General features: G+C 43.1%; 1 long non-coding RNA gene across 1 annotated transcript; it reads right to left on the reverse strand.

Moving 5' to 3' along the window:
• Positions 1 to 8,982: 8,982 nt before the first annotated feature.
• LOC115133745 (uncharacterized) lies at positions 8,983 to 16,267 on the reverse strand. Its single transcript, XR_003864246.2, has 4 exons — positions 15,291 to 16,267; positions 15,060 to 15,212; positions 11,962 to 14,165; positions 8,983 to 9,715 (listed from the first exon to the last, which is right to left on the reverse strand). It is a non-coding gene; the product is annotated as an uncharacterized LOC115133745 (long non-coding RNA).
• Between the last annotated feature and the right edge of the window lie 1,978 nt (positions 16,268 to 18,245).

Here is an 18,245-nt window from a genome sequence, read left to right on the forward strand (position 1 = left end):
AAATTGAAATTGTATCTCAATATTTAATACACATATCTGTTAGGTTGATATACTCTTGTATATTTCTGTTTTTGTATTTGTTTTGTTCATAATAAAAAATACAAATAAAAGTCCTTGGGTGCGGCATTACCGCCACCTACTAGACTGGAGTATAACTCCCTTATACTTTGCTGTCACAATAGCGTATGGCTTCCTTTTAGTTGTGCCCCCGTTTTCGTCTTCTTCTTCTTTGAGATTTGGTTGGCTGATCACATCCAATTTCTGTGCATACACCGCAACCTACTGTACTGGTGTGTGAGGCCATTCATGGCCTACCCACATTCAATTATTTGATACAGTAATACAAAATTGGGGAAAGGAAAATTGCCCTTCCAACTATTAGCCCACTCTAAAAAAGAAAATAACTCCCCATTCCACTATTTAACCCTATCTAATCCTACTCCAGGCCAATGGTCTGAGAGGACATAGCACTACCACTTAACACCCTCTGCAGCTGTTCTGCAGTAAATCCTCTCAATCCCAAGTACTTCTCTGCCGCTGCCACCACATCCTCTATTTTCTGTGACCTTCGATCCATTTCTGCAATTCAATTGACAACCATGTCTATAAATGCTAAAAAGTCCACCTCACTGAAGCACAGATTCTTCCCAACACTCTGTCTCGGTCTCTGCCTACTCACAAGAATCCTCTCAGGGTCTCTCAACCTGTACCAATCTTCCTCTACCCCTCTCTTCACTGCTTTGGCATACAACACTTTCTGTACTACTCTAACCCTGGCAACCTCAATCTGTCTTTCTCTCACCGGACAACTCTGATCTCCAGCCACAAGGGCACCTCCACAACTAACACACACAACTTTCTCCACCGATAACACATTCCTTCATGTCATGCACTTCTGCACACGTCTCACATCTAGGCATATCCTTCCTACACACTGCTGCAACATGCCCATAAACTTGACACCTAAAACACCATAGTATTTTTGCAACAAAAGCTCTCACGGGATAACTGACACTTCCTACCTTGACCTTATCTGGCAAAGACTGCATCGAAACTCAGCATGACAGACAATGTCTTTCCCCACACTCTCCACCGGATCTTCGTCTCACCAAACAGCGGGCGTCACATACACCGAGAAGCTTCAATTTCAACTGCACCTTTTCACTTTCCACTTTCTTCATTTTTTTTCTTGTCTGCATCTTACTGTCAGCATGGCTCAAATAAGCAAAGAGAAACTACAGTCCATCATTACATTAAGGTCAGTCAATGCGGAAAAGTTCAAGAACTTTGAAAGTTTCTTCAAGTGCGGTTGCAAAAACCGTCAAGCGCTATGATGAGACTGGCTTTAGAATTCAAGGCACACTTAACCTGAATGGCTACAACAGCATTCTGCAGCCCTACGCCATCACATCTGGTTTGCGCTTAGTTGGACTCTCATTTGTTTTTCAACAGGACAATGACCCAACACACCTCCAGGCTGTGTAAGGGCTATTTGACCAAGAAGGAGAGTGATGGAGTGCTGCATCAGATGACCTGGCCTCCACGATCACCTGGCCTCAACCCAATTGAGATGGTTTGGGATGATTTGGATCGCAGAGTGAAGGGAAAGCAGGCAACAAGTGCTCAGTGTATGTGGGAACTTGTTTAAGACTGTTGGAAAAGCATTCCAGGTGAAGCTGGTTGAGAGAATGACAGCCAAGTGCAAAGCTGTCATCAAGGAAAAGGGTTCCTACTTTGAAGAAATATAAAATATATTTTTAAAAATGTAACACTTTTTTGGTTACTACATGATTCCACATGTGTTATTTCAGAGTTTTTATGTATTCACTATTATTCTACAATGTAGAAAATAGTCAAAATAAGGAAAACCCTTGAATGGGTAGGTGTGCCCAAACTTTTGACTGGTACTGTATATCCCATATATAGTAGAATATATTATGTTAATATCATCGATCATTATTGTAACATTTTGTGTAATTTCATCTTTGTTTCATTATTTAATGTCATACGTTCTTGTGGTTCAAACTAAACACATCATCAACATGGGAAACATGATATGCAGTGTAAGTTAATTAGCTGTGGAAAAAAACAAAAAAAGGGCCTGAGATCAAAGTCAATATTCAAACCACTAGGGGTCAGCGTTTTTTTTTTCTTGGAAAAGGTGCGCCATTTTTGGTTTGATTGCAGAATATACAGTACATTCGAAAAGTATTCAGACTCCTTGACCTTTTCCACATTTTGTTACGTTACAGCCTTCTAAATCAACGGTTTCACTAACGTAGGCTAATGTGATTAGCATGAGGTTGTAAGAAACAAAACCAAAATTCCAGGATATAGACGTGGTGTTGGAGTTTGTGGGCTCTGTGTACAAGTTAGTGTGCAATGTGTCATTGTCTTTAATGATTCATAAGTCCAGAAAGCATATTTTTTACTCATCAGTCTGCATGGTGAATTTGAGATATTCAGAGCTCTCATTTAGCAGAGCGTGGAATTAATTTAACACCTGTTGACTTCCTCCCCAGAGGACAAAGACATTGGTTGTGTTTCCCTGCTAAGACGTTGCGTGCATCAACCAATGGTTGTGTGCCACATCATCGACTGTGTCATCGACTGACAGATTGCTATAACATATGATGTGGTTAGCTGATACATAAAATACCTATCCAGGTGTTGAAAGATCTGGAAGAAGGTAGCAATGCCTGCCAGCGGAACATCATCGATGAAGAGGTACATGCTTGTTTAATTTAGGGACTGTTTAAAAGTTGGTATAAGGCCTCCCGAGTGGCGCAGCAGTCTAAGACACTGCATCGCACTGCTAGCTGTGTCACTACATATCCTGATTAGATTCCAGGCTGTGTCGCAGCCGGCCGCGACCAGGAGACCCATTAGGCGGCACACAATTGGCCCAGCGTCGTCCGGGTTAGGGGAGGGTTTGGCCAGCCGGGATGTCCTTGTCCCATCGCGCTCTAGCGACTCCTGTGGCGGGCCAGGTGTACGTTGTTTCCTCTGACACAATGGTGCAGCTGGCTTCTGGGTTAAGCGGGCATTGTGTCAAGAAGCAGGGGTCGTGTTTCGGAGGACCCACGGCTCTCAACCTTCGTCTCTCCTGAGTCGGTGGAGGAGTTGCAGCGATTGGACAAGACTGTAACTACCAATTGTACCCCCTTTTCTCCCCAATCTTAGGCAATTGCACCTGATTCCAAACATCTCTCCAGTGTGGATGTGGTGTTTTGCTGGAGTATTTATTATTTTCTTTTATTCTTTGTTTTTATTCAATTTTTTTTATACAGGTAACCTTCGGTTAGTCAGCACCTCTACAAACACTTTTGGGTGTGCGTCAGCTCATGCTTTTATTTTGAAGCATACCATTCATTCTCAAAAGCCCAAACCGATCTCTGTGTGCAGCAGCAGAAGGTGACATTAGTATTGTAATTGGCTGCTTTCAAAGACGTTTTCATTATGTATTTTGTTTTTAAGAAAATTGCATAGGCCTAGAAGTCATAGAAAACTGAGAATAGGAGCAGTCACGATTCAGTTTGAAAGACATTCAAAGAAAAGTATTCTCAAAAGCACTGGCACCCATTTTCAGTCCGTATGAAATTGTCAGGAGAATAAAAAGTGGTGGCAACATCATGCTGTGGGGATGTTTTTCAGCAGCAGGGACTGGAAGACTAGTCAGGATCGAGGGAAAGATGAACGGAGCAAAGTACAGTGAGATCATTGATGAAAATCTGCTCCAGAGTGCTCAGGACCTCAGACTGGGGTGAAGTTCACTTTCCAACAACGACCCTAAGCACATAGCAAAGACAACGCAGGAGTAGCTTCGGAACAAGACGGAGCTGCTCTTCCTCCCGGGGAAGGACTGCCCGTTCCATGATCTCGCCATCACGGTTGACAACTCCACTGTGTCCTCCTCCCAGAGCGCTAAGAACCTTGGCGTGATCCTGGACAACACCCTGTCGTTCTCAACTAACATCAAGGCGGTGGCCCGTTCCTGTAGGTTCATGCTCTACAACATCCGCAGAGTACGACCCTGCCTCACACAGGAAGCGGCGCAGGTCCTAATCCAGGCACTTGTCATCTCCCGTCTGGATTACTGCAACTCGCTGTTGGCTGGGCTCCCTGCCTGTGCCATTAAACCCCTACAACTCATCCAGAACGCCGCAGCCCGTCTGGTGTTCAACCTTCCCAAGTTCTCTCACGTCACCCCGCTCCTCCGCTCTCTCCACTGGCTTCCAGTTGAAGCTCGCATCCGCTACAAGACCATGGTGCTTGCCTACGGAGCTGTGAGGGGAACGGCACCTCAGTACCTCCAGGCTCTGATCAGGCCCTACACCCAAACAAGGGCACTGCGTTCATCCACCTCTGGCCTGCTCGCCTCCCTACCACTGAGGAAGTACAGTTCCCGCTCAGCCCAGTCAAAACTGTTCGCTGCTCTGGCCCCCCAATGGTGGAACAAACTCCCTCACGACGCCAGGACAGCGGAGTCAATCACCACCTTCCGGAGACACCTGAAACCCCACCTCTTTAAGGAATACCTAGGATAGGATAAAGTAATCCTTCTCACCCCCTTAAAAGATTTAGATGCACTATTGTAAAGTGGCCGCTCCACTGGATGTCATAAGGTGAATGCACCAATTTGTAAGTCGCTCTGGATAAGAGCGTCTGCTAAATGACTTAAATGTAATGTAATGGAACAAGTCTCTTAATGTCCTTGAGTGGCCCAGCCAGAGCCCGGACTTCAACCCGATCGAACATCTCTGGAGAGACCTGAAAATAGCTGTGCTGCAACGGTTAGGCTATATTGCTCCCTCTTTAGTAATTTGAGTTTCTTCATTTTTAGTCACAGTGCTTAAAGCATCAGACAAGCTTGGTTGTCACGTTCGTCGTATGGAGGAGACCAAGGCGCTGCGTGATGTGAATACATGATATTTTAATGAAGACGAAGAACACTTAACTATACAAAACAACAAACCGAACATGAAGCTATATAAAACTAGTGCAGACACAGGCAACTAGACATAGACATAGAATACTAAGGTCAGGGCGTGACATTGGTAGCATACATGTAGTTGATTTTATTCAAACATAGGGTTTGTCTATAAAAACTCCAAGTTTACTTTGATATGATGGGTTTTTTTTTTTTCACTGCCATTTCTCGCATAATTAATTATACAGACACAAAAAGATTCCATCATGGCCAACAAATTATCTATCCGCATTTATAAAATTGTATTGAAACTTTCTGTTTCAATCACAGCTGTTGTGATTTAAAAAATATATATAATATGACTTTATTCACATGAAAACTCTGGAAGTCCCATTTTAATACAGAAGAGTATTAGGGCCAATCGAAGAGAAAAAATAAATAAACAGCGACGGGTGGTGTTACTTGGATTATTCTTTTCTTGCATGATAATATTGGTGGCAATATTTTTAGAATAAAGTCGGGAGGGGGAGGGGGGCACCAACTAAATCTTGCTTAGGGCCCCAAAAGTCCAAAAAGGGACACGCATATGCACAATAAAGGAAGTTTATAAAATAAAGTGATTGACAGGAAAAGTAATTTACTACATAAATGACAATCACAGCCTCCCCCCTACGTTTATTTGCTTGCTTTACTGGGGGAATGGGATGGAGAAAGGGTTTACAATTGACAGGGTGGGGCTACATAGAGCCGTGACTACATGGAACTCTATTCCACATCAAGTAACTTTAAGCAAGAAGTAAAATCAGATTGAAAAAAATTATTAAAATACTCCTTATGGAATAGCGGGGGACTGTGAAGAAACACAGGCACAGACACAAACATACATATGGATTTTGTGTTATAGATATGTGATAGTAGAGTAGTGGCCTGAGGGCACACACTTAAAAGTTCTAGGTCACCATTTTCCTTATAACTTTTCCCTGAACTGGTCATCAAAGTCTGGCATTCTCTGGATTTATGGCGCTTTCAAGACAAATAGGAACTCGGAAAAAAACTATGTCGAATCATGATGACGTCAGTGATCTTCAGGTCAGAGCTCTAGAAAGAGGCAAGAGTTCCCGACTTGCAATTCCGAGTCAGATGACCGTTCAAAACGTATTTAGTTTGATATTTCTGTGACAAACAGTAAATTAGTTATTGATTTATACCGCTTATGACACACTTAGTTATCTATCCACCTCGTTCTTTCTTTTAGCATGTGCACGTAGTAAGTACACCATCGTGGATTCTGGATTCTTGTCTTTTCAGATTCAACAATGATTTTTTTAGTTGTAGACACTGTATCACCGCACTCCCTCTCTTGGTCTTCATTTTTGCAAGTCACCTTGATTTATCCCTTGTGTGTTTTACCAGTTTCTTTATGAAAATATTTAGCGAACTCCATGACAGTAACTAAAGCAGGGGGCTAAAAAAGCACAGGTATGGGCATGACCTGAGCTCGGGAAGTGAGCGCTATTGCAGCGAAATTAGATCTGGTGTTACACCGAAAATCTCCCCCCTGCCAGACACCTGGGGGTTGTGATAAGGTACTTTAGTGACACCAAGCAGACAACTGTTTCAACATTTCTGGGGCTTGTTGAGTTGGAGGGAGGAGATGCCAAATCTATAGCCCGTGCTGTTGTGGCTTTCCTCGAGAAGTGTAGTCTTAAAAAAGAGAAACTCCTGGGGATAGGGACTGACAATCCCTCTGTTATGACGGGGATTAACAATGGGGTCCATAAAGTGCTGAAGAAGGAGTATGGCCTCAAATATCTGGTTTTTATTCGCTGTGTGTTCCACTCTCTGCAGTCATGCTTCCAATGACACCATCCCCCGTAGTGTGAAGTCCTTGGACTTACAACTGGTTTTCAGTGTCTCCAAAGCGCAGGGAGGCCTACAAGGCCACATATGAGACCATCAACTGTGGGGAGAAACCTTTACAGATAACCAAGGTGTGTGTCACACGTACATCCATGTACAGTGATCCTCAAAACATAATGAATCTGAATTTTTTTAAAGTCAGTGCTGGGTGAGGTACAGTTGGCCATCAACTGATCCTTTGAAGCTACTTGACAGCTTGGTTAGCCTGATCAAGTCTGTGAGCAGCAGGGTGCTGAATTCACTGGCAAATGTTGATGTACTCAAAGGGCCAATACATGGATACATCAGTCCCAAACCGTACCTTGGTTACCTTTTTGAGTCAAAGGCAGCTGTGCTCCACCTTGCGCCTGAGGATGAAAACAATGTCCGAAAGCGGTGTGTAGCTTTCACCATCTCCCTCACTAATGAGTTGAGGGTGAGACTGCCGGACAACATCAAAGCATTGCAGTACATGTCAGTTTTCAATGTGGAGGAAACTCTAAAGCACAATAAGAGCCTTGGAGAAATATAAAAAATAGCCAAGCTCCTTGGCTACTCCCCTGCAGAGATAAATGAGATTGTCCAGCAATGGCGTGACATCCATCTTAGTAAATGGAAGGAGACAAAAAACACACTGGGCTTCTGGAGTGAGATTTGGAAGTTCAGGGATGCAGCTGATATCAACCCATTTTCAAGAACTTGCCATGGCTGCTGTGTCTGTGTTGTCCTTGCCACACTCAAATGCTGAGGTCGAGAGAGTATTCAGCCAGATGAGTGTGGTAAAAAGCTAACTTAGAAATCGGATGTCCGTGCAGACCCTTAACTCCATCCTGTACATTCGATATGGACTGAAGCTGTCTGGTGAGGCTTGCTATGAGCACCAGCTGCCTGATAATGTTTTGCAGCTTTTTGGCTCATCAGCTGCTTACTCATTTAAGTCAGCTCCCTCAGTTGCTGAACCTGCCATAGAGAGCCTTGACCAAAATGAAGATGACCCACTCTTTCTGTGAGCCAGCACAACCTGTGTGTGTGGGGGGGGGTCTGAAAAAACAAAACAATTAACCTGAATTAGGGCCAGACTAGTTACCATAATATTCTTACAATGCCATTGACAGTTTTTTCTATTGTCTCTTTTTGGTCCATTTAGATTGTTAATGTAGATTGTATACAAACAAAAATGTTATGGTAAAAAATGTTAATGTGTTACTGTGACTTGTTGTAGGCTCCTAGGCAGTGTTGCCAACTCCTCAGTAAGGAAAGTAGCTATTGGCTGTCCTAAAAGTTGCTAAAATGCACACATTTTCCCTCTAAAATAAACACAAAAATGATTTTCTCTGTCACACACTCAGTCACAACACACGTGCCTGGCTGCAAAAGTGCATTGTGAGTGGCGTCAGCAGCAGGCGCTCAGCTCGTGCACAGCCAGCAGAAATTTCAGCAAATTGCAAATCATTGTTGGCTGGCTGACAGCAGCAGTAGTACAGGTTCGACGAGCCAAACCCAATTAATATAGTTGGTCACGAATGTTTGATCTTGAACAGAACTTATAACATCAATCAACATGCCTCAATCAAAAATGTACAGAAAAGAGTGGGAGTCTGTACCTGAACAAACTGTCAAATCATTTTTTTTTTTGCTGAGATGGCCAGTCAATTTGAGTAACGTTATTGTGTATTCTACGTAATGACGCAGTTTTACGTTATCACGCAATGGCATGACAATGTCATTTAGGAACTTTTAGCAACTAATCAACCTTCCTCTAGCAATTTACCCTGAAAATTAGTTGGCAACACTGAATAAGACCAACGTTGGACTCACATACTCTTAGGAAAAAGGTTCCAAAATTGTCCTTCTGCTTTCCCCATAGGATAACCATTTTTGGTTCCAGGTATAAAATGTTATACTTGGAACCAAAAAAGGGATCTCCTATGGGGACAGCCGGAGAACCCTTTTAAGTAGATAGTACCATTATTTCTAAGAGTAGAGTTGGCCTGGGCTACCGTTTATTGTCAGACTGAATTTATAGTCAGACTGAATTGTACTGTTTCAAGGCATTGTTAATGATGGTTGATGAGTATTACAATATAATTAATAGAGCATAATAAACTGTAATGAGGTAGATTATGTGGGTGGAATTCAGGTTACATACACTATTGATCATTATTTAGAATTTTATTTCAGATTCTTGGCGACAGTGGACTCCTACAAGACCATAGGATTCAGCTTCCGAGTTGGACGGTCCACGGTGGCAGGCATTGTTCCCTCTGTGGCACAAGCCATTTGGGACTGTCTGGTTGGTGAATACATGCCTGTCCCCAAGGAGGAAGACTGGAGGACCATCGCTGCTGAGATCCTGGAGAGGTGGAATTTCCCCAACTGTCTTGGCTCTATTGACAGGAAACATGTACTAATCCAGGCTCCACTGTGCTCAGGTTTGCAATTCTACAACTACAAGGGTACATATTCAGTTGTACTCTTGGCTGTAGTAGATGCCATCTACTGTTTCCATGTTGTTGGTGCTTACAGCAAGGGAAGTGATGGCGGGACCCTCCGGGACTCTGCCTTCAGCCAGGCACCCTGGAGATTCCACCACCTGCATCACTCCCTGGGGCTGAAGACCCTGGACCTGTTCCCCATGTCTTCATCGGCGACGAGGCATTTCCTTTAAGACCCAACCTCATGAGGCCCAACTCCTCTCCTCTTTCTGTCCTTCCTGTGAGCTGGTCGGCCCCGGCAACTCCTCTCCTCTTCCTGTCCTTCCTGTGAGCTGGTCGGCCCCGGCAACCTTTCTCCTCTTCCTGTCCTTCCTGTGAGCTGGTCGGCCCCGGCAACTCCTCTCCTCTTCCTGTCCTTCCTGTGAGCTGGTCTGCTAAATCGACTCCATTTCTGAAAGGGAAGAGAAAAACAACACATACAAGCTTAACATATGAGATTTATATTAACTAAATACTGCTTGTGTAGTTTAGAGGCATACATTTTGGAACAGTGCGGTAAAGTTGGTAATACTCACTGTTTACTCATGGAATTTGTATTTCAGATCAAAAGATGAATGACAGGAAAATATTTAGACAGCAAACTTGTTTTGGGATATTTTCTAACCTAGGAACAACAGCTATACATTTGCCTCATTAATACTTTGATCTGAAATACCAATTAGCCTACATGAGTATACTGTAAAAATGACCTACTTTACTTCACGTCGTTTCTCTCTCTTTCTCTCCACGGCCAAATTCTGTTCCAAGGTCCTCTGGTCACTTCCGTGAGGTTCATAATCTCAGGTGGTCCTAGAACCAGAGGTGCTTTCTCCATTTCATCATCTTCCATGGCTGCACCGGTGGCGGTCATACTTCTGGATGATGTTGTAGAGGGTCTCGCTGCACCGATGGAGGCGATGGTCACACTTGTAGATGACGTTGAGGGCCTTGATGCACCAGTGGGGACAACACTTGTGGATGGTGTAGTAGAGGGTCTGGCTGTGAAATTGCCACTTGTTGCCATAGGCACAATAAATGGATCCAGAAAAGAAAGAATGTAGCAGAAGCTCCAAGGCTGCTGGCCTGAAGCTGCTGACCCAGACCTCTTCTCTCTCTGATGCCTGTCCCTGAGTCCTCTCCACTTAAAATCTTATTCTACATAGACATGAACATAAGCCAAACCATTTATGCCAGCAGCACACCACCCTGCATACCACTGCTGGCTTGCTTCTGAAGCTAAGCGGGATTGGTCCTGGTCAGTCCCTGGATGGGAGACCAGATGCTGCTGGAAGTGGTGTTGGAGGGCCAGTAGGAGGCACTCTTTCCCCGGGTCTAAAAAAAGTGATTGGGGACACTGCCCTATGTAGGGTGCCGTCTTTCGGGTGGGACGTTAAACGGGTGTCCTGACTCTTGAGGTCATTAAAGATCCCATGGCACTTATCGTAAGAGTAGGGGTGTTAACCCCGGTGTCCTGGCTAAATTCCCAATCTGACCCTAAAACCATCATGGTCACCTAATAATCCCCAGTTTACAATTGGCTCATTCATCCCCCTCCTCTCCCCTGTAACTATTCCCCAGGTCGTTGCTGCAATGAGAATGTGTTCTCAGTCAATTTATCTGGTAAAATAATGGATAAAATAAATAAATTACCTAGCACAACTATAGTTATTAGACCGCTATCATGAACATGTCACCTACTGTACACACACGGTTAACTGACCAAATTATCAGGGGTACAGTAGTATCTACCATTTATCTGACATTCACACTCTTTCAAACATGATTATTTGGCTAAGTTACCAGGGGTAGTAACTAGCATAATTTATATGACTATTTCTTTCACACACACACACCTCATTGGCTAGGTTAGCAAGCTAAGGTAGCTAGCTAACATCTAGCACAAGCTCACTACTAAACTGACCTGGCAATCCCACTATCGTGGACACTTGTCTCCAAGCAGCATTTTTGGTGTTTATGTCCCTGTAGCTGTCAGCAGTGTAATATTCATATGTGTAAACAAATGCCCTCACAGCGTCTCAGAACTCTGGAACCATCGTGATGAACTATCACAGCTCAACAGAATAATTTTCAAAGGAGAGAAAATCATTATTCCTTCCAGTCTCAGAGAAGAGATTTTGACAAAGATCCATGCTGGACACATGGGCATGGAAAAGTGCAAATAGAGAGAATGGGACATTTTGTTTTGGCCCAGAATGTGCAAACAAATAGAGGACATTGTTGGTAAATGCGCCATACGCCCCTCAAACACCAAAGAGCCAATGTTACCTCACTGTATCCCAGACCGACCCTGGCAGGTCGTGGCAAACGATCTGTTCACCTGGAACAATGAGGACTACATTGTAACTGTGGACTACTACAGCAGATACTTCGAACTCGACAAGCTTCACAGCACCACATCTGCAGCTGTGATACACAAGCTGAAAGCAGCCTTTGCCAGGCATGGCATTGTAGAGACTTTAATATCTGACATTGGGCCCTGTTACAAATCAAATGAGTTTGAATCCTTCACAAAAGCATGGGAGTTTACACATGTCACCACAAGCCCGCATTACCCTGAAAGTAATGGCCTTGCTGAAAAATCTGTGTAGATTGCTAAATCACTCATGGACAAAGCAAAAGCAGACGAGAGACCCCTACCTCAGTCTCCTTGAATACCGCAACACTCCAGTTGACTACTTCAAATCACCAGCCCAGCTGTTGATGAGCCGCAGAATTCGCTCAATCCTGCCCAGCACCAACCAGCAGCCGCAACCTGAGGTCGTCAGCTACAAGGAAATGCATAAAAAACGTGCACAGAGACAACAACAACAAAAGCGATACTACGACAGGTCAGTTAGACCACTGCCACCACTGATCGACGGAGAGTCAGTTAGAATCCAGGAGCATGGCCACTGGAAGCCAGCAGTCGTCATCCAGCCAGCTGACACGGAACATTACATATCACGTCCGCACCGCAGAAGGAGCGGTGTACCGCCGCAATCGGCGTCACCTACTGAACACAAAATAACAACACACTGATGAGATTAACTGTTCCCCTGAAAGTGATGGACTCAACACACACACAGCACAACATACATCATACTTACCTGCAACACCACAAGAACTGTTGACTGACATAGAAGCATGCTCAGCATCATATTGCACAAGGTCAGGAAGAGAGGTCAAGACCAGAGCTGTCCTAGACCTGTATCGCTGCCCTAAAAGAGTTCCAGACTGTAAACTTGTTATTGAAAGTTCACTTGAAATGCTTAGGTATTGTATTTGTTTGAAATGTGAAGATGTTATTTCTACAGTGAAAGCTGAGTTGCTGAGAATCCCTTGTTTGAAAAGTAACAGTATGTTGGATTATTGTTTCAGAGTCTGTTGATTCAGTTGGTGTATTATGCAATATAAATGAGTACCTACCTTGAGTTCAAACTACAGAGCATGTATCAAAAGAAACCCTTAGAATATGTAAACATTTCTTTTGTTTTAAAAGAAGGGGGATGTAATATTCACGTGTAAACATACTGAATTGTAATTGGATGCATTTTACCACCGTATCATTCTGTGCTATGATTGGTTAAGACCACCCAAATGGTTAGGTCATGGGCAGTTTGATCCTGGTTGGCGATACGTGAACATGCCAGTTATAGCTAGCTAATAAAGAGCTACGTTAAGAAATATCCTGTAGTACTGCATTTTATTATTTTGTACAAAGTGTGCAAAACAAGACAAGCAGTTGTGCCAAAAATGCAAATAGTCTGGGTAGCCATTTGATTAGATGTTCAGGAGTCTTATGGCTTGCGGGTAGAAGATGTTTAGAAGTGTCTTGGAGCTAGACTTGACGCTCTGGTACCGCTTGCCGTGCGATAGCAGAGAGAATAGTATGATTAGGGGGGCTGGAGTCTGACCATTTTTAGGGCCTTCCTCTGACACGTCAGCATGCTCTCGATGGTGCAGCAGTATAAACTTTTGAGGATCTGAGGACCCATGCCAAATCTTTTCAGCCTCCTGAGGGGGAATGGGTTTTGTCGTGCCCTTTTCACGACTGGCTTGGTGTGCTTGGACCATGTTAGTTTGTTGGTGATGGACACCAAGGAACTTGAAGCTCTCAACCTGTTCCACTACAGCCCTGTCGATAAGATTGCATGTTCTGTCTGTAGTCTTTTTATTCCTCACAAATATCATCATTAATTCACCAGAATTTGTTACATCTTCATCCCATAAGTATTGAAAGTAGCGTGATGTTACAGCTATGTTTAGACATGTGCAGTTCCACAACTGAGGTAAAATTATAACCCACCAAACTAGACCTACCTGAAATATAAAAATACCAGGTAGCCTGTTGTGGCAAAGATGCAGCCATAGCAGATTGCTAAACAGTACATTTATATGGATAGCCTAATAGTCCAGTCTCAAGTCATCACATTTGTGACTTGTCAGACTCAAGTCCAAGTCATGTGACTCGAGTCCACAAATCTGCATGAAGTGCCTTATTTGGAAATCATAATTTATTCAAAAATCAGTTTCCATCAATTTGTCACAAAGAAAGTTTGACAAAATAAAAATCCTGTCCAACTAATAAAAATGTTTCTTAAACATTTCTCCTATATCTGCCCTTCATTACAAATGTCGCAATGATTGTTTATTTTTTTGACATTGCTTTTATCGAATAAACCTGACCAGTATCCTTTCTGATAGAAAACAACACTGAATGCCTCTTCGTCTTGCCAGTAAGAGAACTGGAGAGGTCAGGAGGACCATCGTTCTAAATTGTGGTTGGTGGTTTTAGCAACAGCTGTGCTAGACTGGTCGACATGGATGGAGATGATGAACGTCGTGGACCTGGATGATCTGTGCTGAAAGGAAAAGTAAAAAGGCCATGATTTTAGCACCGTTGACAGCAACACACGTTGACACTTCTAGTGTTGAGAACATGAACAGGGTGAAGGTAGTGAAAAACAAAAGTAATGTGTTCGATAGGACCACAGTCTTATCTACACCCTATTCGTTAAGAGATTGGTGCAGTCACATTAGCCTGGTTAATTCCCAGCTCTCAACAAGGAATTGGCCCAGAAGCTGCCCTGTTCCAGGGGGCTGGAACTGATTGAATCTGCCCAGAATCGAACTTTGCTGGCATCTTACCAGAATCCCCCAAGAAGCAGCCCGATGCAAATTTAAATAAATGTATACAAAGCTACCAAATTTGGTAATTTTAAATATTACTATTTAAAAGGTGCAGAAAGTGAAAGCCTGTCAGTACTATTAATGTTTGAGAAGGTTAACTAAGAAAGTACCGATGGGCTTTCACTGTTAGTTTGTCCCATCTCCATTAAGGTTTTTTAAATGCCAAAGCATGGGACATGTAGCAGCTCTGTGCAAAGAGAGGAAGGAAACATGATTATGGTGAATGTGGGACAGTGCAGAATTTGGTGGAGGCCAGTCACAGAAAGAGACTAAAAATAAATTTAAAAAATCACTCTTAATGTCTTACGCAGAGGCTGCAGGGCAGATTGGTGGAATTATTAGGCAGTGTTATGTACGCCTCTTGGAGAGAACACGCTACACTCAACTCCCCTTGGAGTGAAAGAGGTATGTGATTGTAGGTGCGGGTAAGGATGACAGAGGCAGAGAATATTACCATTTACAGGGAACTTATTTCCTTAACACAGTAATGTGGGGAAAGGGGCTGGACTGAAGCAAAGAAAGTATAATTAGAGACCCCCCCCCTCACCTGCCTACCCACTACTTACCTAACCTTTTAGCACCTCCTGGCACGCTAACCGAAATACAGGGGGTGGTCTGCCCAGGTCTTACCTACTGTGCATAGACAGTAAATACTACAGGTTATATATGTCCACAGGCCTTTTGCCTAAGCACTGCCAAGATGCCTAACACCTTCCTCCCTGGGAACAAAAACAGAATAATTACTAAAGTGAATAATTTCAATGATCAAAAACACAGTGCTTTTGCCATACACATACCTCAGAAGTAGTGGCTACAAAAGACTTTCAACAAAACTGTCACTCGCCTACAACCAACACAGAACATCCAAGAAGCTTAATCTTCTCCTGACAAAGGAACACTGGCTTTTATCCAGCTGGAGAAGGAGTTGGTAATTGAAAACAGCTGTTTCCCCTGACGAGAGGGTGGGTTCAGAGCACCAATCATCGATGGGGCCGACCAATCAGCTGCTTTGTATCCAGGACGCCATTTCCTGAAATAAACACATACAAACCCAAAACAACACAGAAACTGGGGAGCATAATAGGCAGAATGATGGAGATAATAGTCTCCTGGAATAAGTGAAACTACTGTAGAAAATGTTGCTTAGGTCTAGACACAGATACGATACCTGTTCAGAAATCTTGCTCTAACAAATGTGTCATGTCAAAAGACACCTTAATAGGTCATCTTATTGACTTCATAGCCTTCATTGGAATGGTTATCAACCTGACTGTGTTTGTGGAAAAACTAACTGCCAATTTGATAATCATTGTGGAAGCAGCAACAGAGTTTGTAGGCAGTGCAGAATTTGGCAGATGTTACTGTCACCAAGATTGTTGATATGTTGACTCCAAATAATACTAATTATGGATTGTCTCAGTATGATGACAAGAGCTTTGGTTTTTGTTATCCTTCCGTGGAATGCCAGTAGACTTATTGCTAACGGTCAGAAGTTTAATATGTAATTGATTTAGAGATCAAACTTGACGTGATATGTGTTCAAGAAACATGGCTTAGACCACTTCTTGATTTTATTATTCCTGGTTATTGCTCAATCAGATCGGTCAACTGGACAGGGTGGTGGGTGTGCTAGGTTCATAAGGGAAGGTCTTGCATATCGTAATATACCTGTCCCATCTGAATATTGTAACGATGTGCTCTGAGAGTCGGGAAGCAAGTTCAGGGAGTGAGTGTTTTAATAAATAAACACAACCTACTACAAACTAAGCAACACAGAAACATTGACACTTAGGGAAGGAAGCAAAGGGAGTGAAATATATATATATATATATATATATATAGGGAAGGTAATCAGGGAGGTGATGGAGTCCAGGCGAGTCTGCGTAATGATGGTGACAGACGAGCAGCCTGGTGACCAAGAGGCCGGAGAGGGAGCACACGTGACAAATATGAATGTGTGATCTTGGAAATCTACAGTGCAGGTAGTAATATTAAGTTATTAACATTTTTACAACCCTTGTTGTCAACTATCTGTTGTGATGTTTGATGAAATACAGTGGGGCAAAACAGTATTTAGTCAGCCACCAATTGTGCAAGTTCTCCCACTTAAAAATATGAGAGAGGCCTGTAATTTTCATCATAGGTACACTTCAACTATGACAGACAAAATGAGAAGGAAAAAATCCAGAAAATCACATTGTATGATTTTTAATGAATTTATTTGCAAATTATGGTGGAAAATAAGTATTTGGTCACCTACAAACAAGCAAGATTTCTGGCTCTCACAGACCTGTAACTTCTTCTTTAAGATGCTCCTCTGTCCTCCACTCGTTACCTGTATTAATGGCACCTGTTTGAACTTGTTATCAGTATAAAAGACACCTGTCCACAACCTCAAACAGTCACACTCCAAACTCCACTATGGCCAAGACCAAAGAGCTGTCAAAGGACACCAGAAACAAAATTGAGGACCTGCACCAGGCTGGGAAGACTGAATCTGTAATAGGTAAGCAGCTTGGTTTGAAGAAATCAACTGTGGGAGAAATTATTAGGAAATGGAAGACATACAAGACCACTGATAATCTCCCTCGATCTGGGGCTCCACGCAAGATCTCACCCCGTGGGGTCAAAATGATCACAAGAACGGTGAGCAAAAATCCCAGAACCACACGGGGGACCTAGTGAATGACCTGCAGAGAGCTGGGACCAAAGTAACAAAGCCTACCATCAGCAAGGGCATTGAAGATGAAACGTGGCTGGGTCTTTCAGCGTGACAATGATCCCAAACACACCGCCCGGGCAACGAAGGAGTGGCTTCGTAAGAAGCATTTCAAGGTCCTGGAGTGGCCTAGCCAGTCTCCAGATCTCAACCCCATAGAAAATCTTTGGAGGGAGTTGAAAGTCCGTGTTGCCCAGCAACAGCCCCAAAACATCACTGCTCTATTGGAGATCTGCATGGAGGAATGGGCCAAAATACCAGCAACAGTGTGTGAAAACCTTGTGAAGACTTACAGAAAACATTTGACCTCTGTCATTGCCAACCATAATTTGCAAATAAATTCATAAAAAATCCTACAATGTGATTTTCTGGATTTTTCCCTCATTTTTTCCGTCATAGTTGAAGTGTACCTATGATGAAAATTACAGGCCTCTCTCATCTTTTAAGTGGGAGAACTTGCACAATTGGTGGCTGACTAAATACTTTTTTGCCCCACTGTATATGGAGAATTGGGCTCTATGGAGCGATGGTGGGGTGACTTCAATGCACTTAGCAGTAGCACACATACACATAGTAGCACACATACAAATGCTAATGATACTATTGTAGAAGATATGATGGAAACAAGAGCATTAGTATGTCTTAATGATGGGTGTGGTACAAGAGTTGATGTTGTTAGAGGGGTTACATCCTGCCTGGACCTCACACTGGCTGTGTGTGAATGGAATGGAATGAATGATTCTACTGTTGTAAGTGAAGATTTCCCGATTTCGTGTACCATGACCTTTGATGTTGCTATTCCAGATAGGGTATCATTCAGAAGATGGTGCTTTCATGAAGCAGACTGGGGAAAGTTTTGCGTTCATTACGTAAAGACTGTAGGAGAGGCTGGTTGATGTACAGTATGTGCTGCCTCTGTGAGCTCTGATTTTGAGTGCTGTGAATTTATATGTACCAGTGAGTGAAGTGGGTGAGAAAATGATGGTGGCTCCAAGAGTGAAGAGTGAACTCCAGCTATTCGAGAAAGATATAG

Source organism: Oncorhynchus nerka, linkage group LG8 (assembly GCF_034236695.1).
Source record: "Oncorhynchus nerka isolate Pitt River linkage group LG8, Oner_Uvic_2.0, whole genome shotgun sequence".
NCBI lineage: Eukaryota > Metazoa > Chordata > Actinopteri > Salmoniformes > Salmonidae > Oncorhynchus > Oncorhynchus nerka.